This window comes from Crinia signifera, chromosome 2 (assembly GCF_055691185.1).
Source record: "Crinia signifera chromosome 2, ASM5569118v1, whole genome shotgun sequence".
NCBI classification, from domain to species: domain Eukaryota; kingdom Metazoa; phylum Chordata; class Amphibia; order Anura; family Myobatrachidae; genus Crinia; species Crinia signifera.
Genome location: NC_139218.1, coordinates 322,304,589 through 322,331,948, shown reverse-complemented (window position 1 = coordinate 322,331,948; position 27,360 = coordinate 322,304,589). Strand labels below are relative to the sequence as shown.

Here is a 27,360-nt window from a genome sequence, read left to right as displayed (position 1 = left end):
TGAGTACAGAATGGGGAGTCGCTGACCCATCATGCTGAGGGCTTATCCTCCCCCTTTGCCGCCTGTTTCTTAGTAAAGGCTCTGAAGCGGGAAGTTGGAGCTTTCCCCTTTCCTGTAGCAAACCGTCCTCTACTGGACTTGCCCCTTGAAGACGCTCCTCCCCGAAAGGACTGCTTAAAGGTACAAAAAGCAGCAAACATGGATGAACCCTGTTTTGCAGCAGGCGTAGGAAGAAAGGTACTCTTCCCACCTGTTGCCTGCTTAATAATTTCCTCCAATTCAGATCCGAACAGAAATTCCCCTTTAAAAGCTAAAGCCTCCAGGGCTTTCTTGGGCTCAATATCAGCCTCCCAGATCTTGAGCCAAAACACTCAAAGAGCATGTACTGAAATTGACGATACCTTAGAAAGCATCTTAACTGCCTCTTCACCAGCTTTGCAGGTATATTCCACAGCAGCCTTCAATTTCTCCGCCCAAGCCAAGGCCTCTGAATCAGGCTGTAGGGAAGAGTATATGATGTTAGCCCACACAATCATTGCCTTAGAAACCCACGTGGAAGCAATTACAGGTCTGAGAGCAAATCCCACACCCTCAAATGCAACCTTTAAGCACCCTTCCAGCTTTTTATCCTCCGGGTTCTTAAATGCTGCACCACCTTGCCCTGGTAAAACCGTGGCCTTCAACAGTCTCGCCACAGGCACATCAACCAAAGGAACCTTCTCCCAAATTTTAATATGCTCCTCTGGCATAGGGTATAAATTCAAATAACTTTTAGGGAGCAGAATATTTTTATCGGGCGTCTTCCAAGCCCCTCCTAACAAATCCTGCATTCCCTCATCCGAGGGAAAGGTAACTGTGTCTCTTCGCTGTCTTTTAAAAATCCTCTGAACAGGAGCTTTATCCTCCTCAGATAAATTTAAAGCGTGCTTCACAGCCATTAAAAGATCTTCAACACCTCATACAGAACTATCCAAATCCTCCTTCTGATCCCAGTACAATTCTGGCCAACACTCTCCTTCCTCCTCAGAGTCCACATAAGGAGCAGACAGAGAAGACACCGAATGCCTAGAAGATACTCCAGGCTCTCTAGACCACTGATCCATGAGAGCATTTAACTTGTAAATGCCCTGCGCCGTGTCCTGCAAGACTTGCAAAAGGGCCGGTTCCCTCTGAGACAGGGGTAAAGAACCAGAGGACTGTTGAGAGGGTGACATTTGCCTAGAGGACCTCACTAAATCATCCCTATGTCTATTCAATGCTTGCATTAATGACGGACTTGCCTAAGGCCGCAGCCCACGCTGGCACTGGCTTATCCCCCCTCTGAGCCTGTGCTCTCCTGGGTACTGCCTCACAAACAGGGCAAATATCCCCTTGAGCCATCTGTTCCGGAGTTAAATCAATCCCACAAACTCTGCAGGGACTTAACAAGGCCATCACTTCCTCCCCCATACCAGCAGAATACTTTTCAGTCATGATAAAAATCACAGTGCACAATGTCAGGCAATAGTACTGAAATAAAGTATGCCGTTGGACCTTTCGTTCTGGTCAGCGGGGGTAACAATGCCCAGGATCAGCTTGCCTCTCTGTATTTGCAGCCTTCAGATCCGCAATACTGTGCCTCCAAAAGGCTCCAAACAGAGGACTAGAAAGAGACCATTGTACCTGCTCCAGCGAGGTCCGCGGCACTTTGGCGCCATCTACCCCCTGAGAGACGCTCCTACCATTGCTGATCCTATCCCTAGTGCCTCCCCCTCTGCTGGGGATCACATGGGATTGCCCGCATCCAGGCTCCTGTAATAGGCTGTGCCCTCCGTGAAGGATTCCAGCCTATAAGCTGGGGGGTCCTTCACCTACGACCCCCCCCCCTGCGGGGAGCTGGACCCGGAGTCCCCCTGAGCCCAGGCAGCCTCTACCACTGTAGGGCTGAAAGCGCTGTGCAGAGAGACCAGACAGAGAGACCTGACGCTTCTGTCAGCTCCTGCTGTGCTGTCAGTGTGAGGATTCTCATAGAATCCTCACACTGTCGCCTGCTAAACTAAGTGTAAAATTAAGAAAAATAAGAAACACCTAGCTTGTCTAATCTTCTGGCTGCGGAGCAGCCTGTTCAGCATAGCACCCACTCCTGTGGTAAAATGAACTGAGGCATGATGGGATGCAGTGAGGGAGGAGCCTGCCGTCTTCAAAATGTTTAGCATAGGTGCCTGGCTCCTATTGGACCCTACTACTTCCCAAGGTCAGCTGCGTCACCAGGATAGATGAAGAAGAAATGAATCTCGTATTTTCCGATGTCGTAGCCGGTCTTATCCATTCCTATTCTACGTACTGTACTTTAAATTTGGAATCACCATTCGAACGAATGTTGATTAAAATGCGTATTCTTTCGATGGCATATACATTGATATTTACGAATAGCGCCTCAGAAAAGATTACGAATACCCGTATACTGGCCTTTGTAAATTCAGAAATATGAATTTACGGCCGTATACAGGTACAAGTGGCTACGAAACAAACTTTATAATGATAGTCTCTCAAAACAGGTGGTGTTATATATTGCCTATTGAGATCAAATAAATGTATATAATTATAAACATTAATTTGCATTGTATGTTTTTGCAAAAGGTGCCATCTGTAAACAATTACTCTTTTTAGGCAATATAACAAATTTTAGTCTTCATTTTTGCTACATCGGGTTGAGTATGGAATCCTAACAGGATCCAGTGCCGGTATTCTGACTGTCTGGATCCTTACCGCATCCCCACCCAACTGCTCCCAACTGATTTTTAGTTAACTTGCAGCTGTAATAACCAGTGACGACAAAACTATTCAATAATCGAGATGTGACTCATGTAAATTTTAAGTAAAAATAGTAGCTAATCGCACAGTTCTGCAAAAACCTAAATGTAAGAAGGTGCAAGTATCGGTAAATTCGCACACTTTGCCTTTGTCTAAAAAAAATTGCAAAACAAAAAATGAAATCCAGATGTTTTCCCATTAAAACAATACTAACTTGAAAATGTAATATGGTGCAATTTTATAAATCGCACACCTAACATTGCTAAAAAAAAAAAAAAAAAAAGATCATAGACCTGGTTTTGCTAACAGTATGTAAAAACACTGTTAAAACATATTTTGTAGAGAAAACCTGCATAACAACACATATGTACCTTACACAACACACATTGGAAAATTGTAACCCTTAAGTTAACTTTTTTTTAAATCCATTTTTAAAACGATTATCTTCAATGTACTCCTAATATTATGCACAAGTAAGTGTTCGCAAACCCCTTTAACATTCTTAATGTTTTATGTGCATGTATATACTGTATGCACACCACAGCTCAATTCTTGTGAAAAAGCAGTGGCCAGTGTGCCAGGCTGCTGCTGACTGTCGGATTCTGTGGCTACATGGCTGTGTGAACAATGTCATCCTCCTCCTCTTCCTCTTCCACCACCACCACCCTCTCCTTTCTTATTCTTTTTGCCATCTCCAAGCAAACTATTCCTCTCTCTCCTACCAGCTCTCCTCTTCAAAACTCCTTACTATCTTTCCTGATGGGAAAACTTGTGCTAAAAAAGGACATGTGACCATAAATTGCATGTACTACAAATTTCATAAGCCACTAAACATTCACCAAGAGTGGCAAGTGTGTTCCAACTTTGGGGAAAGATAACAAACGATTACATTTGCAAGTTTTCGAGAACATTTGCATATTTGACACATTCTAAAAATCGCAATTCACTCCATATGTTGTCCACTTTGGATGGTATGGAGTCAGTACTGTATGTTGATGTTCACAATGCCAACGTTCAAACTTTCAACAACAGAATGTTAAAAGTAGTGGGGGGAAATTTACTAGTATTCTTCTTCACATGTGATGTTGCTGTGGGCAACCAATCAAAATCAAAATCTACTTATTTATTTAGCACCCTCTAGAGGATCTGATTGGTTGCCCAAAGCAACATCACATGTGAAGTAGAAAACACATCTTAGTTAATTTTCCCCATGATATCTAGACGGCTAAAATGAAATGGAATGCTGACATTATGACCATTCAGCAGTGTCTCTATGCTGCATGTTGGAATGCTGCTCTCGACATGATGATAATATCACATAGCCTAGAGAGTGTACTTTTTCACGCACATGCACATTAAAAGGAGTCAGAGTTACGGCTTCACGGAGAATACCATCAGTCAAGGCGGTCTAGCTTTATGTCTCACTGTGCGCCTGAGCAAAGCACCGGGAGGCTGAACTGATCCACCAGTACAGGTTTCTTTGTGCAGGCGGCTGAGAAGAGCCCAGGTTTCTCAATGTGCCAGGCATGGCCCACCCACCAAGCCCACCTGAACGGCGCCTACGCATGTGATGATTTTCTGTCAGTTTTGTTTAATTTAATAATTTTGGGGGATACATTCAACAATCCACAGTGAAACTAATGGATGCTTTGGTTAAATTATATCATTTCTGCTTTTTCTGTAGTTTTTTTTTTTTGCAAGGATATTTTGATAAATGATCGTTGCTATCCTGTCTTCTATTATGGGGGAAATTTACTAAAGGAAATTTGTAAAAAAATAGGTGTATTTGTATCCAGAAATACACAAATTTTTGACATTTACTATCCCGAAAATACAGCAATTCGTATTCGTGTTGATGTAAATAGTAGTAAATGTCAAAAATAAGTGTATTTCTGGATACAAATACACCTATTTTTTACAAATTTCCTTTAGTAAATTTCCCCCATTATGTCAACACTCAACAACAGGCCTGAAAATTATTTCTTGCTGATAATCTCCATTAAAAGCAAGGATTTGAACAGCAAGTAATTTACATGTAACAGAAGGAAAAACAAATGCCTTCCACCAGTGGTTCTCAAACTGTGGGTCCTGACCCCAAAGTGGGTCCCGACCTTCTCAGCATGGGGTCGCGACTCCATGTTGCTGACCATCAGACCATGGTTTTTAATCTCAGTCAGTGATTCAGTTCTGATAAATCTGTTGAATTTGACTACACATGTGATATGATGTCCTTCTGCAGTCACTTGCTGTGGTCCTGTAATTATTTTTATTGTCTGATGGGGTCCCAGAGCAAAATATTTTAAGGACCCCTGCCTTACACTAAGACCACACATATTTGTTGCTCCCTGTTTTATTCTTGCCTTATGCAGCACATTTAAATGTAATTGCAAGTCATAGTCCAGCAGCATCCTGTGAATAGGGTTACATTCCTTTCTATGTTTATTTCTTGTTTGTTTTTGCATAACTAAGTACAAACATAAACTAAAGGCTGGGATGTTGAATTCCAAACATCCCAGAAACTGTTTCTCAAGCCCTTTTATAATCATTCTTTCCATTCTTTATTTATGTTTTTGATCCATTAAAAAATATTATCATTCATTTTCTCTTATACAATAAATAAGTAAAGTCCAGTACACGGGGCAACTGGGGAGCCGTTGCTGAAAGGCATGGTCAAGCACGGATCAAAGCGCTGCAATCTTAGCAGGATAAACAGTGCATGATGGCAATGTGTGGGACCGCGCTACGCCATCGCTACACCCTGTACACACGGAGCGATCCGTGTTTACTTTCTAAGTGATCTAGTCAGATTGCTAAGAAGATAGCCCCAAATCTCCCTGTGTGTACGTGCCTTAACTTTCAAAACTTTTGATATACCCACCGTTTGCATATAGTATTTTTTGAACATACTGACTGGTTCTCCTATGTCCAGTGTTACAGCTGATCGAAAAATGGCTGTTACCCAATCATTATAAAATAATACATATTTTATACAATGCAGTAGGTAGATGATGTAAGACAATGGGTAAAATTTAATAGAATGAGAGAATCAGTTTTTTTAAAGCGGCAATCATTTACACAGTAAAACCAGTTTGATTTTGCCATGTAAAGGACTGCCACTTTAAATTTTTTTTGAGCTTTCTTACCAAATCTCTCACTTTCTGAATCTCTCATCCTATTAAATTTCACCCATAATTAAAAAAAAAAATAGGATTTAAAGAGATTAGAGACAAGCCAGTACATGCATAAAGGATGATGTAGACATTTTAATAGAACTGTAAATGTCACGGTTTGGAATTTGGCATTGGATTATTAGTGGTTTAGAAGTTTTGGGAGATCGTATTTGGCTTGTGATCATTTTAACGAGCAGAAAGCATTAACGTTTGTGCAGCCAGTGGGCTGAGCTGGGTAAGAGCCCATAGGATCAGTAAAAGGAAAGTGGTTTTTAGAAGTTATATATGGGGTGTTCTGGGTGTTCCCTTTGGATTGCAGAGAAGTTTAGTCTGCAGTTTCTAATGTCAGGTCATTTGTATTTTTCCTTCTTTGTTTTCATATTGTCCGTTTGCTTTCTATTGCTTCCTTTACTTTTCTAGCTTCTTTTTGGTGTATCTTTGCTTTTTTTTTAATTATTTTTTATTTTGTTGCTATCTGTTTCTAGTTTATTTAAAAGGTGCTTCCCTGGCAGACATTTCTCTCCATTCATGCCTATTCATGTGCGTCAATGGGAACGGCTGAAACCACTGCCCCACTGCAGTCCCAATTTACAGAATATTCCTTATCCCATTTTGGCCCTGGGCAAATAGGGCCGTGCATCCAAAACTGGCACACTTGATATGTTTCACAATGCCAAGTATGATGCTCTCCCCACCCTTCTAAATACTGCTCCAATTTATTTCCTTCCTGAAAAAAGTTGCTGTTTGTCCCTGCTGCTGTTGTATATGCATTTCTATTGTTACTGAGCCCCACTCTATTTCCACCATTGAGGATGCCGCAGTATCAACACCTTTACTACATTGAAACAGTAATGTGCCATTTATACTGTTGCTGTCCCATTGACCCTTCTAGCTTTCACTAGCTGTTAGTGCTATTTCTGTCATGGCTGTAAAATCTCCTCCTCTACATCTTTTGTCTTCCTTCCTCTGTGGTTTATATGTCTGACTCTGCAGCTATGAATTTGGTCATCCCACTCTTTTCTGCCCCGGCTGCAGCTGCTGCCAGACAACCCATATCACCTCTGCCTTCCTCATTCTGCCTCCCACTGACTTTCCGCCCCCCTAACGCCTTCTCCTCCCGATCATTTTCCTCTTTTTTTCTTTACTCATGCTCAGAGCCTTCTTTTGTTCCATTCCTTACATGCAGCCTCATTAACATTTCCTGTGGTTTTAACAGGATATGGTCATTGGGTCACCAGCAAGTTGTTAGACAGTCATTAGGTCGACAGGTGTCTAGGTCGACAGGGTCATAAGGTCAACAGGGTCATAAGGTCAACAGGGTCATAAGGTCAACAGGGTCATTAGGTCAACATGGGTTAGTTCGACAGTCAAAAGGTCAACATGGGGTTTTTCACTGTTTTTTTGAGCCGACATGTGCCGACAGGCGGTATTTCATGCCCTACCATCCACTAGGGCATGGTGGGAGAATAAAATAGTGCCCGAAGCATGGCGAGCGCAGCAAGTCTTGAAATTAAAGTGCACCGCGAGACGCCTGTGACTGTGTTGACAATTGGGTAAAAAAAACTGAAAAAACCCCATGTCGACCTAATGACCCTGTCAACCTTATGGCCTTGCTGACCTTATAACCCTGTCGACCTAACCCATGTTGACCTTACTGCATGTCAACCTAAATCCACGTCGACCTAATGGTGTCAACCTATCGACTGTCTAACAACTTGCTAGTGACCAACTGATCCACACCCGTTTTAACAGTGGGTTGATCCCTTTGTGTGGACCTCTCAGTCCTTTTCTGTTGATTTTTCTACCTTTTAACTAGAATACAGGCTAGGCTGAGAGCCACAAAGTGCACATGGTGCACTGTACAGTGGCCAAGGCTAAAGGTTTGGACTGGCTGCGGTATGGGTTTTAGAATATATAAGATGGTTTGAACTTCCTCAGCATTGCCTTCAAGGGTGTGGAGATGTAGCTGGAGGCCACACAACAGCACAGGTGAGCAACTGAATATTTATTTATTTATTATTTATAAGTCAGTGGGCGCAGAAATGTCTAGACAGTCTTTTGTCCACCTGAAGGTTTCGACTAGTTTTTTGTTTCCAGAGGGTTGCTTATTTGTTTGTTTGTTTTTTCCACAAGGTGAGTCAGCTAATTCCTTCCACATTGTTGCTGGCTAGTCTTGGAACATAAAATATGGCTCATCATTGGGAATTGCAATGCAGGGCTTGACATAAACTCAAGATTTAGGCCAAGATCACCAAGATCTTACAATGAATGCTCTGGAAAAATGCCCCAAATTTCCCCCAATGGATGTAGATTACCCTGTGATCTAAATCCTGCTCAATAAAGCTTCTATAATGTAAATAATTGGCCCTGTATTTGTAAAAATAGTTTTGCTGTTACCCAATCTGCTCTATTTACTTACTCTGCTTGGATGTCTTGTGATTAATTATTTGGCCCGTTTCCTGACTATGCCCATTTGCCGATGGTATTTGCTAAAGTCGGCCTGTAACCACAGACTTCCTTGTGATAGTGTTCGCAGATGGCTGTATTTTGTCCTGCTCCTGATGGCGTTCCTGTGGTATAGCGATACCTTATCTGTTCTGTGACCTTGCTCTGCATATTACTCTGTCTGAAAATTCCTTAGACCAGGGGTTCTCAAATTGTGTGCCGTGGTACCCTGGGGTGCCTTAAGACCCTTACAGGGGTGCCTTGGGTTGGTGGTCCAGGACCAATTCAAATTAATTATAATCAACGTAATAGGCAAAACCAATGCTTATGGCTGCCAATCATGAAATATGTTACATAATTAAACCTTAAGATGATATATATACACATAATGTATTTAAATTTTTCATCATCAAACTTTTGGCCTAAGGGTGGGATGGATAAAATTCTGAAACTATAGGGCACCGTGATTCTAAAATGTTTGGGAACCCCTGCCTTAGTCTATTGGGCATTCCTGTGTGTTTAGCTTTATAGTCTACATTTCATATTTCTTGTTACTTGCCAATTTGAGCGTTTTCTGTGGTTTAGAATTGTGCTATTATTACTTATCATTGATGTTCTAGTTATTCTTGTAATTACCCACATGCAGATCCTATTATGTTGTTATTGTTTATCGTTAGTTTATAATAGTTTAGCTTTAGCAGCTTAGCTCAGGTAAATAAATCTTATGGGGCCTACACACATAGTGATTTTTAGGCATTTTCTAAGCAATCTGACTACATCGCTTAGAAAATCCCTGTGTGTGTAGGGGCCAGTGATAGCGGTGTGCAGCCCCGCACAGTGATATCACCGGTAGAATGAAGATTGAGCAGGGACCTTAGATATCATCATTGCCAGTGTTCTCTCACTGGAGAACAATGGCACTGACAGCCCACTCAGCACATCGCTGTGTGTGTGTGCTGAGCAATCTAGCATAGCTCAGATCGCTCAGCACACTCGCTATGTGTTGTAGGCCCCATTACATTAGTTTAGCTTTTGTGAAGCTGTGTACACAAGATGAGATTTGGCCAGAATCACACCGATTTTTTGGCAGTTTGAACAGCTCTATTTCAATGGCTTGAAACGTGTCCCTTGGGGGTTAAACGGGTTGAATGTTTGAATGGTATTAAATGATTTTTTAAACGGTTTTCACCTGCAATGTGAAAGGTCTCAAGGCTCAGACTCGTTTTAAAGTCCCATTTAAGAATACCGTGTCATTACCCATTTCTGCAATGTGAAAGCAGTATCAGATGTAGACGCATTTGGATCACTGCACACCTGAGCCTAGCCAAAACAAATAAGAAGACTATGTGCAGTCATCTGCTGCCAGGGATTCCACAATGGTGGTAATGAGAATTATTAACAAGGACTCCTGAGGAACTACAGCTAATCACAGTGACTCCAGCAAATCAATGTCCTTGCAATAAAAATAAAAAAAAATACTGCATAGTGGCACACCAGCAGCAGAGTTGAACTGTAGTGAAAAATCAAAGAATTAAAGGTTTTTGTTTATAATGCAGGACAGCAAGGAAATTAATAATTGCAATGGGTACATAGGCAACTATATTGTGAAAAAGGGTAATACAATGTGGCATAATTTGAACTGGGGGCACGGTATGGTATAACATGAACTAGAGGACATAGAAGTAAGAGGTGTTTCCATTGTGCCCATTGTGCCTCTCCAAATTTGCTGCACTCACATTGGGTGCCGGACGGGGTCCCGACAGTCGGGATCCCGACAGGCATTTACCCGACGTCGGGATCCCCACTGTCAAAACACAGACAGTCGGGTTCCCAACGGCCACCCGCTATTTTCCGTCATGGGGGTCCACGACCCCCATAGAGGGAGAATAAAATAGGTGGCTCGCGTAGAATAGGGGCTTAGTTGCGCTCACCATGCTGTCTGGGTCCGGCCAGTCGGGATCCCGACGTCGGGCTAATGGCTGTCGGAATCCCGACTGCCGGACCCCTGTACCCCACCCCTCACACTATATTGCCTCATATACTATAAATGCTGTGTAGTGACCTCCAACACAGTGGGTGTTAGCCATAGCTGTTATAGGAGGTTAGGATTTGCCCAGTATTCAGCTATTCTCCTCTTGCTAGCTTCAGCCTCATAACAATACTGGAGCCTCACAAGCTGACTTTGGTGTGTCGATGCTTGAAAGGGATCTGTATCTGACCTGATGCCTTTATGTGTGTGATTAGGAGAGTGTAGTGAGTTTTCGGTACTTATATGTTAGTTGGGCGCCCACTATAGTTGTATTCGGGGTACCTTACAGCTGCCACCTGTAATTCCTCCGGTCTTCCAGTTGATGGTGCTGAATCACCTTTCGGTCCAACTTTATCTGGAGTCACCTTTGGGTGGGTGGTCTGATTGCTTTTCTGTATGGTTTCCCTCTGGTGCAATATTATATTACCAACGCGTTTCCCCGCCTCCGGTCACGGACTCAGCGGCTTTCTCAAGGACAAGAAAATAACAAGAAGAGGCTTTTGTGTTATAACCCATATTTATACCTGCATTCAGGATGGTCTGAGCGGCGTGGCTCATCGCCGTCTGGCCGTTTCCGGCTATGCGGCAACTTCGCTGCATATAATAATTGTTCACGCGGCCATACAGATATGCATTATATAAGAATATCTAAATTATCACTAGACATATTATATTGTTATGTAAAATGGACATAGTATGCAGAATAATATCTGTGAAAGATAAGAATAAATATAGTACTAAAAGTCCGTCTACTAAAATGAATATTAGTGCTTGCCAGAAACTTCCCTAATCAAAAATGGCCGCCGCACTTGTTTATACCGATGTAGACTGCAAAGCATCCAATATAAAAGAATACCTGTGTAAGATACTTATTCCCTTATTGAAAATGGCTGCCACACCTATACTCTACTACTACATGACAAAATATATGGAAGCGCAACCCAGGGAGCGCAAATAACGGACACCATAACAACGAATGGAACGCAAAATGACGCGTTTCCGGTCAGGTGGAACGCACAGACCGGAAACCAGGATACAAACGAGCGGAAGTTGCCGCATAGCCGGAAACGGCCAGACGGCGATGAGCCACGCCTCTCAGACCATCCTGAATGCAGGTATAAATATGGGTTATAACACAAAAGCCTCTTCTTGTTATTTTCTTGTCCTTGAGAAAGCCGCTGAGTCCGTGACCGGAGGCGGGGAAACGCGTTGGTAATATAATATTGCACCAGAGGGAAACCATACAGAAAAGCAATCAGACCACCCACCCAAAGGTGACTCCAGATAAAGTTGGACCGAAAGGTGATTCAGCACCATCAACTGGAAGACCGGAGGAATTACAGGTGGCAGCTGTAAGGTACCCCGAATACAAATTGTCTGGCCAGACATAAAAAACCTGGACAGTGTAATTCAAAATTTACTGCAAGCTTTACCACTAATCCATAATCAGACTGTTAACCAAACCAGCCATTCTAACCAACTAACATACTAATATGACTGTGATTAACCTCAAGGGAAGTGAAAAATATTCTTTTAAATCTGCATACTAAATAGACACGACCGGTTGTGCTAAAATATTTTATATTACATGTACTTTTTTATTATTTTCCTTATATTTGTTTTTTAAATATATGTATGTTGTATGTGTTTTCATATTAGTGAGCAAATAAATTGCATGTACGGTTACCCCCTACATTGCGCAGTTCTATTTCTTTTTTTTCTGCTAGTCAAATTCGGGGCACTGAGCTACCCCCCCATAGAACAGCAGCAATTAACGGGGAGTGACAGTATTGGTGTACTGTAATTTCTGTTTTTTTGGTTTAGTCAGGTCAACCCACTCACGGCGCAGGACTTAGTAAATATTACTTTTCTGTGTGCCCACTATAGTTAGTACACTCATACCACCACAATCCATGTCGGCATGGAGTTGATTTCATATAGTGTGCCACCGAGCCCGAAGTGTGGTGAGTGTAGCGATCCCCGCGAGGTGACGCGGAAAACTACGCAAATAGCTTAGTGGGCGCCCAACTAACATATAAGTACCGAGATTTCATTCCTATAATTGTAATGTGATCCACTGTGGAATAACAGCTTGTTCTTCTATTCTCTTTTTTGTGAGGAAGGCTGATTCCGGTAACAAGGACATCAGATTTTAAAGAGGATACACACATCCTATTCAAGGGACAGCGCTCTTAAAACAGAGCAGAACAAAGTACCATTTAAAAATATGCTAAATGTGTATACTGTACAATGTACATCACCAAATGTACAGTGTGTGTTCTAACAATTCAAAATACAATATATACTGTAAGTCTGTTACAAAATACAGGTTGAATATCCCTTACCCAAATATCCGTTATCCAAATTATTCCGAAAACCATACTTTAAAGAAAGTGAAAAAAAAACCACTACTGGGGACATCTGTAACTGGCACTACTGGGGACATCTGTAACAGCATTACTGGGGACATGATATGTAACTGGCACTAAATATCTGCAACACAATTATTGCTTAGCATTCAAATTCAGTGCCTGAGATAATATACAAACTTTGTTTCATGTTTTGGAACCTTGTTTTATGCACAAATAATGGAGGGAAGTACAGATAGTGGGGAGTTTTAGGCTCACTCACTAGCTGTGTGTCCCGGCGCTGTTAGGACAACATAAATTTGTAAGTTGGTTAGATCAGACTAGTTCCCAGCTGCAGCAGGCGTTTAGAGTGAGTCTGCTTAGAACTCGCATAAAAGTAAAGACAGGGAAAAAAGAAATAAACACTATGCGCTGCTGGGTATAATCATGTGTGAAGCCCACCAGGTAAAATGATCACTTTATATATAAAAAGGAAGGCATAAAGTATAAATGACACAAATTACATATAAGACATTGACAAAGAAATAAAAACATGCATATAAAACTATCAAGTTAGATAGATCAAAAACTATATAATTGAAATATGCCCAATGGCAATAATAAAGCACTTTGAAATAGTGGTTGGTGTCTGTATCTGTCACTATAAAGGTTAATGAGGGGTAAATTCCAATAAGATTAATAAGAGGTGAATGTCAGGCAAGCCAATGGTTAGTAATTTGTGTCATTTATACTTTATGCCTTCCTTTTTATATATAAAATATATTTTTACCTACAGTGTGTCCAGTGATCATTTTACTTATGCACAAATAAAATATATTTGTGTGTATTTCATGTGTTTGTACAACATAAATGCAAGATACCTCAAGATAGATCATCGAAATATAAAAATATTCTGAAATACGGAATAATCCGTTATCCAAAATTCTTCTGGTCCCGAGCATTTTGGATAAGGGATACTCTACCTGTATAGCTAAAAATAAACCTTTTTGTTGATGTTTATGTACTGGACCAATTACAAATGTCTTCATTTATACATACGTAGCGAGCCACCGTGCCCGAAGCGTGGCGAGCGCAGCGTGCCCCGCGAGGGGACGCGGTCTCATATGAAAAACGGGAGCCCAGATATTACATAAGTACCATATATAGGCCCTTATTCAGATCGGTGCGGATATTCCCGCATTCTTACGGAGCGGTCCGCACGCCACGGTGTTTTGCCGCATGCGGCCATCGTCCGTAGAAACGCCCACGTGTCCTCCGCATTCGGACGGACTCACTCTTTAAGAACAGGGCGTGTTTACGGACGACATACAAACCATGCGTGTGCGGGAGAAACACTCCGATTCTGCACGGTATTACAGAGTATTACAGAGTATGCTCGGAAATACCGCATCCGACCGGGAGCCAAGCGGTGCTACCGCCCGTAAGCGGAGTATTTACGCCAAACAACCCACTATTAAGTATCTTCTGCAATACATCACATGACCCACTTATTCAATTACCTATCCTCATAAAAAACTGCTTATTTGGAATTGGAATCAATTAGATGCCAATATATCCTTACAAGCATGCCTAACACATGCATTGCACACATTAACCCTTACAGCAATTGAAGTGCAATGGTTTCAATTAAAGCACTGACAAGCGGCCTATTAGTGAGTAATGAGTAAAGGAGTAGATTCTATTGGGTTCAGGTGTTAATGCTTGTAGTCATTAGGCGGTACGTTCGCCTACCGCATGAACGAGTGGTGTCCGCAAAGCAATAGTACACTTGTGGACACCGCACATTTCTTCCCTTTTTGATCGCGTGCATTCGGAGTGCTATCCGAATGTACGCCCCCCAACATAAGTGTACTCCCCCGTGTCCGCCCATGTTTCCGCCCCGTTTTGCCCACTTTGAAACTACGCCCATGTGACATTCCGCATGACGCCCATAATACGCCCATATTTCCCGACTGATTGCGGGGAACAGTTTTGGACGGGATTTGGCCGAACTGGTACGGAGTCAAGGCGTGGCACATGCGCGTTGCGTTCTCCACGCATGCGCAGACGCCGAAAAGACGCGATCCGAAAGTATGCGGTAAAGTCCGCGTCAATCAGAATAAGGGCCATAGTCTTTGGTAACACATGTGGAGCACTCGCCTATATTACAAATGATACGGCTTAGTTTTTTTGTTTATTCCAATAGGAGTTTCAGATCATCTGAGGTTAAATTGTAATCCACATATACCCCAGCGTTTCGGTCCTTAGAAAATGGACCTTTATCAAGGAGTTTGGTATTGTGGGTATTGTGGAAGTATCTGCTATCAGTGTAGTTTAGGAATAGACCCCATGGTGAGCAAAATGAGCATGGGGTTTATTCGAGTGCTCCACATCCCATACCTATTGGCATGGGTTACCAAAGTCTATTTCTTGGTATTTATACCTTTTGTCGGGCACCCCACTGTTACATATTTAAGTGTGAGTGCGGTCCTACACTGGACTCTATATATATGTATACAGTATATATATATATATATATATATATATATATATATATATATATATATATATATATATATATATATATATATATATATATATATATATATATATATATATATATATATATATATATATATATATATATATATATATATATATATTAGAGAATCCTTTACAGTGCCAGTGATTTGACCAGTAATATCTGCATCCTCTCTTATTCTAAGCATCTCCCTCACCTCCTCATCAGTCCATGTTGCCATAACTGTATGTTCTGTAATGTAGAAATATGCCAGCAATGCTTCTCCATTACTTCAAATGCCATTTATCTTGTTTCCTGATTCAGGATAGTGTCATCAAGCACACACACACACACACACACACACGTGAGAGGAAGGGGTGGCTGAGAGAAGATTGAGAGGGAGGTGGCTGTGGTATTGGTGTATGAGAGGAAGTTGGATGGGGGTATATGTATGTGAGAAGTAGGTGGCTGTGATATATATGTGTGAAAGGGAGGTTTCTATGGCAGGAGCAAATGTTAATGAAAGATAGGTTGATGGGGTATTGGTGTGTGTGAGGAAAGAATCTGGGGCAGGGCTGTGTATATATGTATGTACAGATGTAGCATCTCTCATCAAAGCTAGATGTTTGCACGATCTGTGCACTTAGAGGTGTGTGCATGTATACAAGCCTATATTCGCACATGCAGTGCATAAACTTTCTCTTATGCAAAGATACTACGGAACCATCTAATGATCAAGGACAATGGCAGAAAGTACAAAAATATAGAAAAAGGTACAGTCGCCATAATAACGATGAAACCAGTAGATTTTACTCATTGTATAATAGGAGAGATAATTACGGCGATTATAAAAATCAATATGAAGAGAGGTACGGAAGATACTTTAGAGATATGTCACAATATAGAAATTAATACACATCAGGAAACAGTAATGAATATCAACATTTTGGAAGATATGACATGACATGAGACAGAAAATACACAATTTAGAACAGTTGGAAATGAATGTATACTAAAAATAAGGAATTTGGTACTCACCGGTAATTCCCTTTCTCCGAGGTAGCAGGGGACACTGCAGTCATCACGTGTGAGGGATAGTATGGTGTACTGGAGGAGTCGGCACTTTAAGAAAATCCCCCTCTATCCCCACCCAGACCTCAGTCTTAAAAAACCGTGTCCGAGAGGAAGATGATAGGGCAAGCACCCGACAGGAGGAGGACACATCCATTCATAACGAATATGGAGATTAGAATCCAACACACAACAACTGTTTTAACAGACATATGTATCAACAGACACATTCAGAAACATAAAGAACAGAAGAAGTAAAAGAACTTCTAATAAAACATTCAAAGCGCAAGTTTCATTAACTGTATGACAACCCCCCTGAAGCAGGGGATAATTGTATGATCATTATGGCAGGAAAACTAGAGCTGGGAGGGTGTGCAGTGTCCCCTGCTACCTCGGAGAAAGGGAATTACCGGTGAGTACCAAATTCCTTATTTCTCCCTCGGATAGCAGGGGACACTGCAGTCATCACGTGTGGGAATAATACCCAAGCACTACTCCCGGGTGGGAGAGCACTGGGATTCCTGCAACACTGCCCTTCCAAACAAAGCCTCAGAGGAGGCGAAGGTGTCAAACTTGTAAAACCTTGCGAATGTATTTGTACCTGCCCAGGTAGCCGCCCTACAAACCTGAGCCAAGGAGACTCCCCTAGCTAGGGCCCAGGACGTACTGACTGACCTTGTGGAGTGCGCAGAAATGCCAGATGGAACCTGTCTGTGAGCCTGCACATAAGCTTCCTTAATGGTTAGACACAGCCAACGGGCCAGCGTCTGTTTGGAAGCTGGCCACCCTCTTTTTTCCGCTCCATACAGGACGAAAAGATTATCTGATTTTCTCAGAGCAGCTGTACGTTTGAGATAAATCCGAAGAGCACGGACTACGTCTAGCAATTTTGATTCTCCTGAAAGAACTGGAATCACTATAGGTTCGTTCACGTGAAAGGACGACACCACTTTCGGCAAAAAATCCTTGCATGTCCTCAATTCAGCTCTATCTTTGTGAAAGATCAGGAAAGGTTCCCGACACGATAGCGCCCCCAACTCTGACACCCGACGTGCAGAGGCTAAAGCTAACAACATGACCGTCTTCCATGTTAGATATTTTTGGTCAACCGAGATAAGGGGTTCAAAAAGGTCTGACTTGAGGAAACTCAAAACCAGCGGTAGTTCCCAGGGTTCCGTTGGAGAAACAAAAGGGGGTTGTATCCTAAGCACCCCTTTTAGAAAGGTTTGCACCTTGGGAATGAGGGCTAATCTGCGGTGGAAAAAGATGGAAAGTGCAGAAATTTGCACCTTTAAGGAGCCCAGCCGCAGGCCAGAGTTCAAACCTACTTGTAGGAACTGTAGCAGTCTGGATAGACTAAAGACCGCTCTGGGAAAGTTCTTGGACTCACACCATCTGACATAGGATTTCCATATCCTATGGTAGTGGGCCGATGTAACCCCTTTTCTGGCTTTAAGCATGGTCGGTATTACAGATGATGGAATTCCCCTTCGTTTTAGCAGGTCGGCCTCAACAGCCAGGCCGTCAAATGTAGATGCTTTAAGCCTTGGTAAGCGAATGGTCCCTGTTGAAGCAGATCTGGTCGCATTGGGTGACGCCAAGGGTCGTCTATCAGCAGTAGTTTTAGGTCGGAGTACCACGACCTTCTCGGCCAGTCTGGTGCCACCAATATGACCGTTGTGGCCCTCTTTATCTTCTTGAGGACTCTTGGAAGAAGAGGGAAGGGAGGAAAGATGTAGACTAGCCTGTACTGCCACGGAATGGACAATGCGTCCACCGCCAGCGCCGCTGGATCCAGTGACCTGGCACAATAGAGAGGTAGCTGATGGTTCAGTCTGGAAGCCATCAGGTCTACCTGAGGGGTCCCCCACCTGAGGGCGATCTGATTGAACACCTCCGGGTGGAGGGCCCACTCCCCTGGGTGGAAATCCTGGCGGCTGAGATAATCCGCCTGCCAGTTCTCCACCCCTGGTATGAAAACTGCCGAGAAGTCCGTCGCATGAGCCTCTGCCCATTCCAAAATGGGTCGAACCTCCTTCATGGCAGCGCGGCTCTTTGTGCCCCCTTGCCGATTTATGTAGGCTACCGCTGTCATGTTGTCGGACTGGATCCGTATGGAGCGTCCCCTGAGGAGATCGTGTCCCTGTGTTAGGGTCAGCCTGATGGCCCGTAATTCCAGAATATTTATGGGAAGTTTTGCCTCCTGCGATGACCATCTTCCCTGGAACCTGTGGTTTAGCGCTACAGCCCCCCAGCCTCGGAGGCTGGCGTCTGTTGTCACCATTGTCCACGTGAACGTCTTGAAGCTGCGGCCTTGCAGCAGATGTGGAGTATGGAGCCACCATTGAAGTGATGCTCGAGTTTTCTGTGACAGAGAGATTCTCCTGTGGATCTGCAGGTGTGATCCCGACCACTGGGATAACAGGTTTTCCTGAAAGGTTCGGGAGTGGAAACGCCCGTATGGGAGGGCCTCGAATGAGGCCACCATCAGTCCCAACAGGCGGGTACAGAGGTGTGCAGAGACTGTGCGTAGTTGCAGAATCTGACGTACTCTTAGTTGCAGAGTCCTGATCTTGTCCAACGGAAGGAATACCCTTTCCTGAACTGTGTCCAAGATCAGGCCCAAGAACTGAAGTCTCTGAGATGGATTTAGTTGTGACTTCTTGTAGTTCATTATCCATCCGTTTTGGACCAGAAAATTGCAGGTTAGGAGTGCGTCTGCTGCCAACTTTTCTGGAGAAGGAGACTTTAAAAGAAGGTCGTCTAAATAGGGTATGATGATAACCCCTTTTAGACGAAGCGCCGTTATCATACAAGACAGTACCTTGGTAAATACCCTCGGGGCGGAGGAGAGGCCGAACGGCAGTCCCCTGAACTGGTAATGATTGTCTTGTATGGCGAACCTGAGGAACCTCTGATGTGGTTCCCAGATGGGTATGTGTAGGTAGGCGTCCTTGATATCCAGGGAGAGAAGAAATTCTCCCTTCTCCAAGGACGCCACTACTGAGCGAATTGACTCCATTTTGAACTTGTGATAGAACACAAATTCGTTCAGATTTTTTAAATTGAGAATGGGCCGGACGGAGCCGTCCGGCTTTGGTACTACAAAGATGCTTGAATAGTACCCGGTGCCCTTTTGGTGCTCTGGGACCGGGACAATCACCTTTGAAGAGAGGAGTGATTGAATTGACCCACACAGGGCTGAAGCTGTCTCTTCTGAGGCTGGAAGTCCTATTGGGAAAAACAAGTTTGGAGGAGGGGCAGAGAGCTCCAGCTTGTAACCCTGAGTCACAATCTGAAGAGCCCAGGCATCTTTGCAGTGGGACCTCCAGGTATCTGCAAAGACTGTCAGCCTGGCGCCCACCTCGGGATCCCCTAGGTGAGCTGGGAGACCGTCATGCCACTGACTTCTCAGTGGACTTGGTGTCTCTAACAGTGGCGGCTGCTGAGGGCTGGGCTGCTCTGGCCCCACGACCCCGGCGGCCTCTGTAGGAAGGGAAACCTCCTCTGGACCTACCTCTAAAGCCTGCGTTCCCTCGAAAGGAGCGAAAAGTAGGTGACACAAACTGCCTTTTTGGAGGCGGAGCAGATGAGGGAAGAAATGCAGACTTCCCCCCTGTTGCTTGGGAGATTAGCCTGTCTAGATCAGGCCCAAAAAGCATGTCGCCCCCGAAGGGAAGAGCCTCCACGGCCTTTTTGATTTCTGGTTCAGCTTGCCAAGAGCGCAGCCAGACTGAACGTCTGGCCACCACCGCAGAAGCTGAAGCCTTTGCTCCTAGGATGGAAATATCAGAAGCAGCCTCCCCTATGTAGGAGGACGCATCCCTGATGCATTCTGCCAAAGCAATAAGTTCATCTCTGGGAGTATTCTGTTCTAAACCAGTGACCAGATCTGAGGCCCATTTTTCCATTGCTCTTGCAACCCACGCAGATGCCAGAGCAGGGCGCAACAGAACTCCTACATTAGTATAAATGTTTTTGAGAGAGCTATCCAAACGTATGTCCTGAGATTCCTTCAGGGACACTGCTCCCGGGATAGGGAGTGTGGTTTTCTTAGATAAGCGTGAAAGGGACAAATCTGGGGTGGGAGGAGTCTCCCATTTTTCTCTGGATGCATCAGAGAAGGGGTAAAGGACCCTCAATCTCTTTGACATTTGAAACTTTTTGTCCGGAGACTTCCAGACTTTTAAAAGAGGGTTGTCTAACTCATCTGAGTCCGGGAAAGTTAGGGGCTGCTTTTGGATTCTTCCAAAAATGGACACCTGAGGAGGTGCGGATGTGTCAGCAATGTGGAAAGTATCACGGATTTCCCTGATTAGACCTTCCACTCCCTGGACCTCATCCTCTGGGAGATCATGCCCTGCGGGATCCTGATCTGGATCAGGAGGAAATTCCCCCTCTTCCAATGGGATACAATCATCTGGGTCATCTGCCAGGACTATGGCCTGAACCGCCCTTCTCTTCACCGGGGGTGTGGAAGGCCTGGTCTGGGAGTAAGCCGACACAGACTGCTTTAGGGAGTCCACAGACTGAATAAGGGATGAAGCCCATAGAGGCTCAGAAGTAGTTAACTGAGACAGATGGGAGTGAAAAACTTCCCTGTCTTTTCTGGAAGCTTCCATCTCCGCAGTAAAGCTGGAGAGAAGGGTCTGTAAGACATCCCCTGGACATGGGGTGTTTTGCTGTGACCCAGGGGACCTGGGAGTAACAGCAACCTGTACCCTTGCAGAGGACTGAATCCTAGTGTAGCATGGGCCGCACAGGGAAACCCCTTTGATATGTGGGGTATACTGCTCCTTGCACTCCTTACAGGAGTACACCTTTTGTGCTGCTTTTGATGTAGCCCTTCCTGCCATACTGACCAAGGAACTAAGCACCTCACACGCACACCCTTACACAGACACAAGTGATTTCTAGCACCACTAGACACAGTGAGAAGCCCTGAGGCCTGAGTGCTAACAGGGAGAGAGGAGCCAATCCTGCCCCCCGATGTCTATAGTGTCTGGGTATAACCCCTGATGACTCACGGTACAGTCGAGGTCCCAGGGGAAGCGCTGTGACAGCACAGGAGCCGGTAAACCGGGGCTGTAGGTGTCTGACTGCGGGAGCAGTGGAGAGAAGCTGCGTTCCGGCAATGGCGGCCGCTGCAGAGAGAGACGCCTGTCAGCTCCGCCTCCTTGATGCAGACGCTTCCCGCGCCGATCTGTGGGCGGGAGATACCATCGCAGCCATGTCAGCGCTGAGCGCGACCTAAAATGGCTGCGGGCGCTGACACTCTCTCCCCAGCCAGTGCGCTCACTTCTGGCTGGTCCCCCTCTTCTGTGTTCCTGGAGAAGGGGGCATGACCTTGGACCCGGAACGCTCGCTGCGTGCAGCTGCGGCGGGTCCCCAGAGCGGGTGCTCTGGTGGTCTTTAGGTAACAGAGGAACACTGCGTGCAGCGTCGACTGTACCTCTCCAGGGTTCCTTTTCACAGGCAGACCGTCCTGTCTGCCTGCCACTAACATAAAGTTTAAATAAAAACAAAAAAAAAGAAATAAAAACCTAATCTCCCTTAGGAGACCCTTGCCCAGGAGACCGACTCCTCCGGGCACTTTTTTAAGACTGAGGTCTGGGTGGGGATAGAGGGGGGAGGAGCCAGCCACACTTAAATTTTCTTAAAGTGCCGACTCCTCCAGTACACCATACTATCCCTCACACGTGATGACTGCAGTGTCCCCTGCTATCCGAGGGAGAAACTAGAAATTAATAGCAAAACTTCAGAAAATATGACAGAAGAAATCTTAGAAGGAATTTGACAAAAGGTATATTTTACGATAATAACCAGTATAAAAACCTTAATGAGGTGGATTCTAGGTGGATTCCTTTTAAATCCCCCCACAAAAAGATGAAGGAACAGATAAATACCACCAAGCCCAATACCAACACTAAACTTAAATCTAATAGGAAAAGTGGATTAGGAAATAAAATAAAAATAGGAAGAGCAAACAGAAAAGAGTGAACGCCCTCAAAAAAATGATAAAGTAAAAATATTTAAATCAAGTCGGGGAATACTAACGATGAAGAAATTCTGTTAAAAGGAGGCCTTAAATAACAGATAACAAAGAGATAGGTGTTCCATCCATCCATATATATATATATATATATATATATATATATATATATATATATATATATATATATATATATATATATATATATATATATATATATTATAGACTGCTTTAGCAAATAGTATTAGATGAAGTAGAACAGGTTCTATAGGAAAAAAAGGAGAAACCGTAATTTAACTGCTTTAAAATCTCTGAGAGAGCATAAAGAGCTGATTATCAAACTAGTGGATAAGGGTGGATGAGTGGTCCTTGTGGATAAAGTTGATTAGATCAAGGAAATTGTAAAACATCTTACTCAGGAGGGTACATTTGAAAAATTATAATCCAATCCATCTACACATATTATGAATATTTTATTTAATCTTACGATGAAGGCATTAAATAGGAATATCATCAATAAAGAACATGCTTTCATAAATATCAAAAATCCATCTACCCCAACCCTCTATACACTGCCAAAAATCCACAAGGACCCCCTCCACCCACCTGGAAGACTGATAGTTTCCAGTACCAACAGCATCACATCAAACTTATCAGCACTCATTGATTTGTACTTACAACTGTTAGTGAAAGATACCAAAGCGTATCTGAAAGACACAGGAGAATTGTTGAAATTATTAGAGAAAATCAAATAGGAATATCAATACATGTTAGCAAGTGCAGACGTTTCAACCCTATATAAATTTATACGGGTGGAGAAAGGGTTTTCTCCTATTTTTTTTAGATAAATGCACTTATTCAGAAGATCTGAAACAGATTAATTTTAAGAATTAATTTCTTATTTTGATGGCACATATTATATTCAGTGTATCGGGACCACCATGGGCACCAGGTTAGCCCCTAGTTATGTGAATCTCTTCATGGCCTACTGGGAATAATTTACGGTATGGCATGGAGAGGATCTGGGGGAGAACTGGTGTTCTGGCACCGTTACATTGATGATGTTCTGTTTGTTTGGGAAGACAAAGCAAAAGTTTTGAGTTTTTAAGATAATTTGAACACCAATGATTTCAATATTCATTTAGTTTTCTCCCGTACTAAAGAAATCACTTTTCTTGATCTTAGTCTATATGTTAAAATTGTCAATTTAGAGGTGAAAATATATAGAAAACAAACAGATTCAAATGGGTTCATAGAAAGATCCAGCCAGCATCATGACAATTGGCTGGACAGTGGAGCAGCGCTGCTAAGTTCGTAGCTCTGTTAAGTTCGCAGCACTGCGTCTTTTTAAGTCTTTTTTGCACAGGCTGACTCTCCCCTTCGCAGGGTGAATTCACCCTCATGGCTGCGAATGGATGTTTTGCATAAACATCCATTCGCAGCCTATGAGTTCAAACCCACATCATTCGACGGATGCCAACCATCGAATGATGTGGAAGGTACACGCAAAACTATGACACTCTCAGGTGTCTTAGCTTTGTGTGCTTTCTGGAGGGAAACATAACGGGCTGCTGACATCCGGTGATGTCAGCTGCCCGCCCTTGGCACCTGCATCACTGGGCCATTACCATATGAATGCCCAACATTTTTATGGGAACACCCATGAAACACTGGGCGATCCCATGGGCATATCTACCCACCACAACCACACGCCCACACTGGTGGGTGTGAGCGCCCAGCGAACACTCTGAGGTGGCCCCTCGCACCCAGCGCATGTGGAGAAATGCACATGCGCAATTAGGAAACTTCGCAACAGTGCGCATAAACTAGAATAAGGTCCAGTATCCCATATAGCCAATTTCTGAGAAGGAAGATAAATTGTACAGTACCTGAAGTTTGTGAGATGCAATGAAAGGATATCAGTAATAGGTTTATTAAAAAAGGCTATACAAGGGGAGTGGTTGAAGGAGTCCATCATAGGATCTCTACAATAACCCATGATGAACACTTTAGGGATGATAAGATAGTATCAGAATATAATGAAAATGACGTGGACATATATCAGACAAATTAATTATCAACACAAAGAAATTGAGTTCATCTTTAATAAACATTGAAAAAAAATTAAAACAGGACCCAATCATTGGTTGTCACCAGTGGCGGTTTTTACCTATGGGCTGCAGGGCTGCAGCACCCCCAGGTAAAATCTGCCACTATATGATGAAACTGCACTGGCTTCATTGTGACTGGCAGTGACTTCCTCTTGGAAGTCTGACCTGCCAGGCACCAAGGCAGTCCCATTGGGAGGTGTTCCCCCTCCAGGACTCCCCTTTACAGGCTGCCGAGCAAAAGCCCCTAAAATTTGGGCGTTGCGCATGTGCAGTACCTACATCGGTACTGTGCACACGCCGGTCCTGGTGCCTGTCATCTGTATTATGCAGGCGCCGGGACTGTTGCCGAAGCATCCCATAGAAGCTGGCCGCAGGACCAGTACAAAGATTTGTACTGTGCATGCACCAGTCCTGTCATCATAGCATAGGCGCCGGGAACACTGCGGGGACCAGTAGGAGCGGCGGCTATGACAGGGGCAGGGGGTGTGTGCCTTCATTTTGGCACCCCCGCAGTGGGTGCAAATGTCAGTAGCCCCCATCCCCCCAAAGGGTACAAGCCGCCACTGGTTGCCACCAAGACCTAAATATATTTATAAAAGGCTAGTATTAAGGTTAGTATTGTTAGGAGTGCCATTGAAGTCCCGATAAGGAGCAGCATAAAAAAATTTAAGGATTTTATAGTTGTGGCATGTGTACAATATGTAAATGCACGCGGGGAGCAAGTAAAATCAATGAATTTCTATTTAAAGAAAATAAATACGCGATTAAAGATTTCATCACATGTAATTTAAAAAAAACATCATATATGGGATAGAATGTAATTGCAGACTTATCTATGTTGGCAAAATGTCAAGGTACCTTAAAGTAAGGTTAGCTGAACAGGTTTATAACGTACCAAAAGTTTTAGTTATTGTAATCCTAACCAAATAAAAAGATTCTTGGGCAGTCAGCAAATAAAGTCTACTTGGAGATGTACTGTAAGTATTTAGAACAAAAAAAATCCAAAGATGAAATGGATAAGTTTAAAACACTAGTCCTGAATGGGTTAAATACATATGTAGAGCTTAAATGGTTCCTCTAATGTACTGCACTTGCACTTGTTTTTTTTTAAAGAATATTTTTATAAAAATTTACTGATTGTATTAATTTTTGTGTTTTATATGGACCTTTTTGATATTTGGAGGACAATGAACCATCTTACTGCTAATATATTCCGGAATGCATTGCATTAAGTACTGCTTCTGGGAATTTGGAACACATAATGACGTCTAATCCACTATCGACACATGGATACATTCCAACTACATCTGGGATCATTGAATGCATAAAGATGGGCACAGTCCAGTGGTTCCCAAACTGTGTGCCGTGGCTCCCTAGGGTGCCTCGGAACACTTGCAGGGGTGCCCCAGGTTGGTGGTCCAGGACCAATTCAAATTATTTATGGTTAATTTTTGATAGGAAAAACCAGTGCTGGTGGCTGCCAATCATAAAATGTGTACAAACAGAAGCAAATCCTGTCCTTTACCACATAACAGACCAGAAGGATGGCATATAAACCCAATCTACTTAATGCTATATTTATTCTGCTTTTTTTTCTTTGGCCTAGGGGTGCCGTGAAAAAAATTCTGATACTCTAGGGGTGCCGTGATTCAAAAAAGATTGGGAACCCCTGGCACAGTCACTTTCAGTCCACACAGTTAACTCTGGGAGCTGGAATTGTGCATTTTGTGCTCATTCTTTAGAATGAGCATAGACAACTTTTATTGTTGCTATGAAAATATGGCTGCTATTGATGTTATTATATTATGTAACACACCACTTCCGGTGTTCTCACTTCCGGATGTGATGGTCCGTAGCCAATCACACAATCATGGTTTAATTGGCACCCATACAAATAGGGCTCCATGGAGATAGTGTCCTGCAGCTTCTGAGGAAGGACCCTTGTGGTCCGAAAACGCATTAAAGCTGAAAGTACACTACCTCACTGGATCCTGACAACTGATTGGGGGAGCGGAAAATACCAACATCTGCTATTGGAAACCGTTGGAGAACCGGTAGCAAGTATTTTCCACCCTAAGAAGTTGTTCACATCCAATATCTCTAACTCTGTTGAGGGTGTTTCAATGCTGTTTTACAGTTTTATCATGTGAGTGCAAACTTTTAATAAATCTGCTTTTTATGAAAGATGTTTTTTCACTATTATGTGTTCTTTGAGTTTTAGTGGCTAGCTGACATCATCTGGCCAGATGGAGTTATCCAAGCAGGACCATTTTTGTCCATCCACGCTGTGTTATAACCTATGAATATGTACTGTAAGTGCAACTTTTGTCTATCAACTATCTCCAATTGAAACCATCTTCACTATGGCTCTTTGTTTTTAAAACTTTTTTTTAGGAAGAACTAATGTACTGCTATCAGAAATTTACGTACTCACCAAAAATAATTATTAGTGTAAGGACGATTATCCTTTACCTAATTAGGTGATCACTTGTTTGGTGTCGCTTTGTGTTACCAATTTTGTATTTTTACTGGGTTTAATATATCCTACAAGGTCCCCTTAACTGTGAATCAATTCCTGTTTAAGAATGTATTTATGACTACAGTATGTATGGTGCACATATTTTATTAATATTTAAATACTCAGGAAATGAGTATTAACTGAACTGATCTAATACGAAGCTATAGGGCTGTTTCACACAGTACGGTTCCTGCCGCACGGTGAAATCCCGTACGGCCAGGGAGCCGTGCCGCACTCAGCAGTTGTGAATGGACACTATTGTGTCCATTCACACGGGACGGCCACGGCCCGGCCGCACGGCTGCAGCCGGATCCCCCCACTGGAAGGGACGGCTGCCGGGCTGTGGCCATCCCTGCCATTAT

The 27,360-nt window shown here is 43.3% G+C and overlaps 1 protein-coding gene across 2 annotated transcripts in view; it reads right to left on the bottom strand.

The window, feature by feature from the left end:
* Positions 1-27,360, bottom strand: part of GDF11 (growth differentiation factor 11) — a 312,820-nt gene that overhangs the window by 148,030 nt on the left and 137,430 nt on the right. The window lies entirely within an intron of this gene.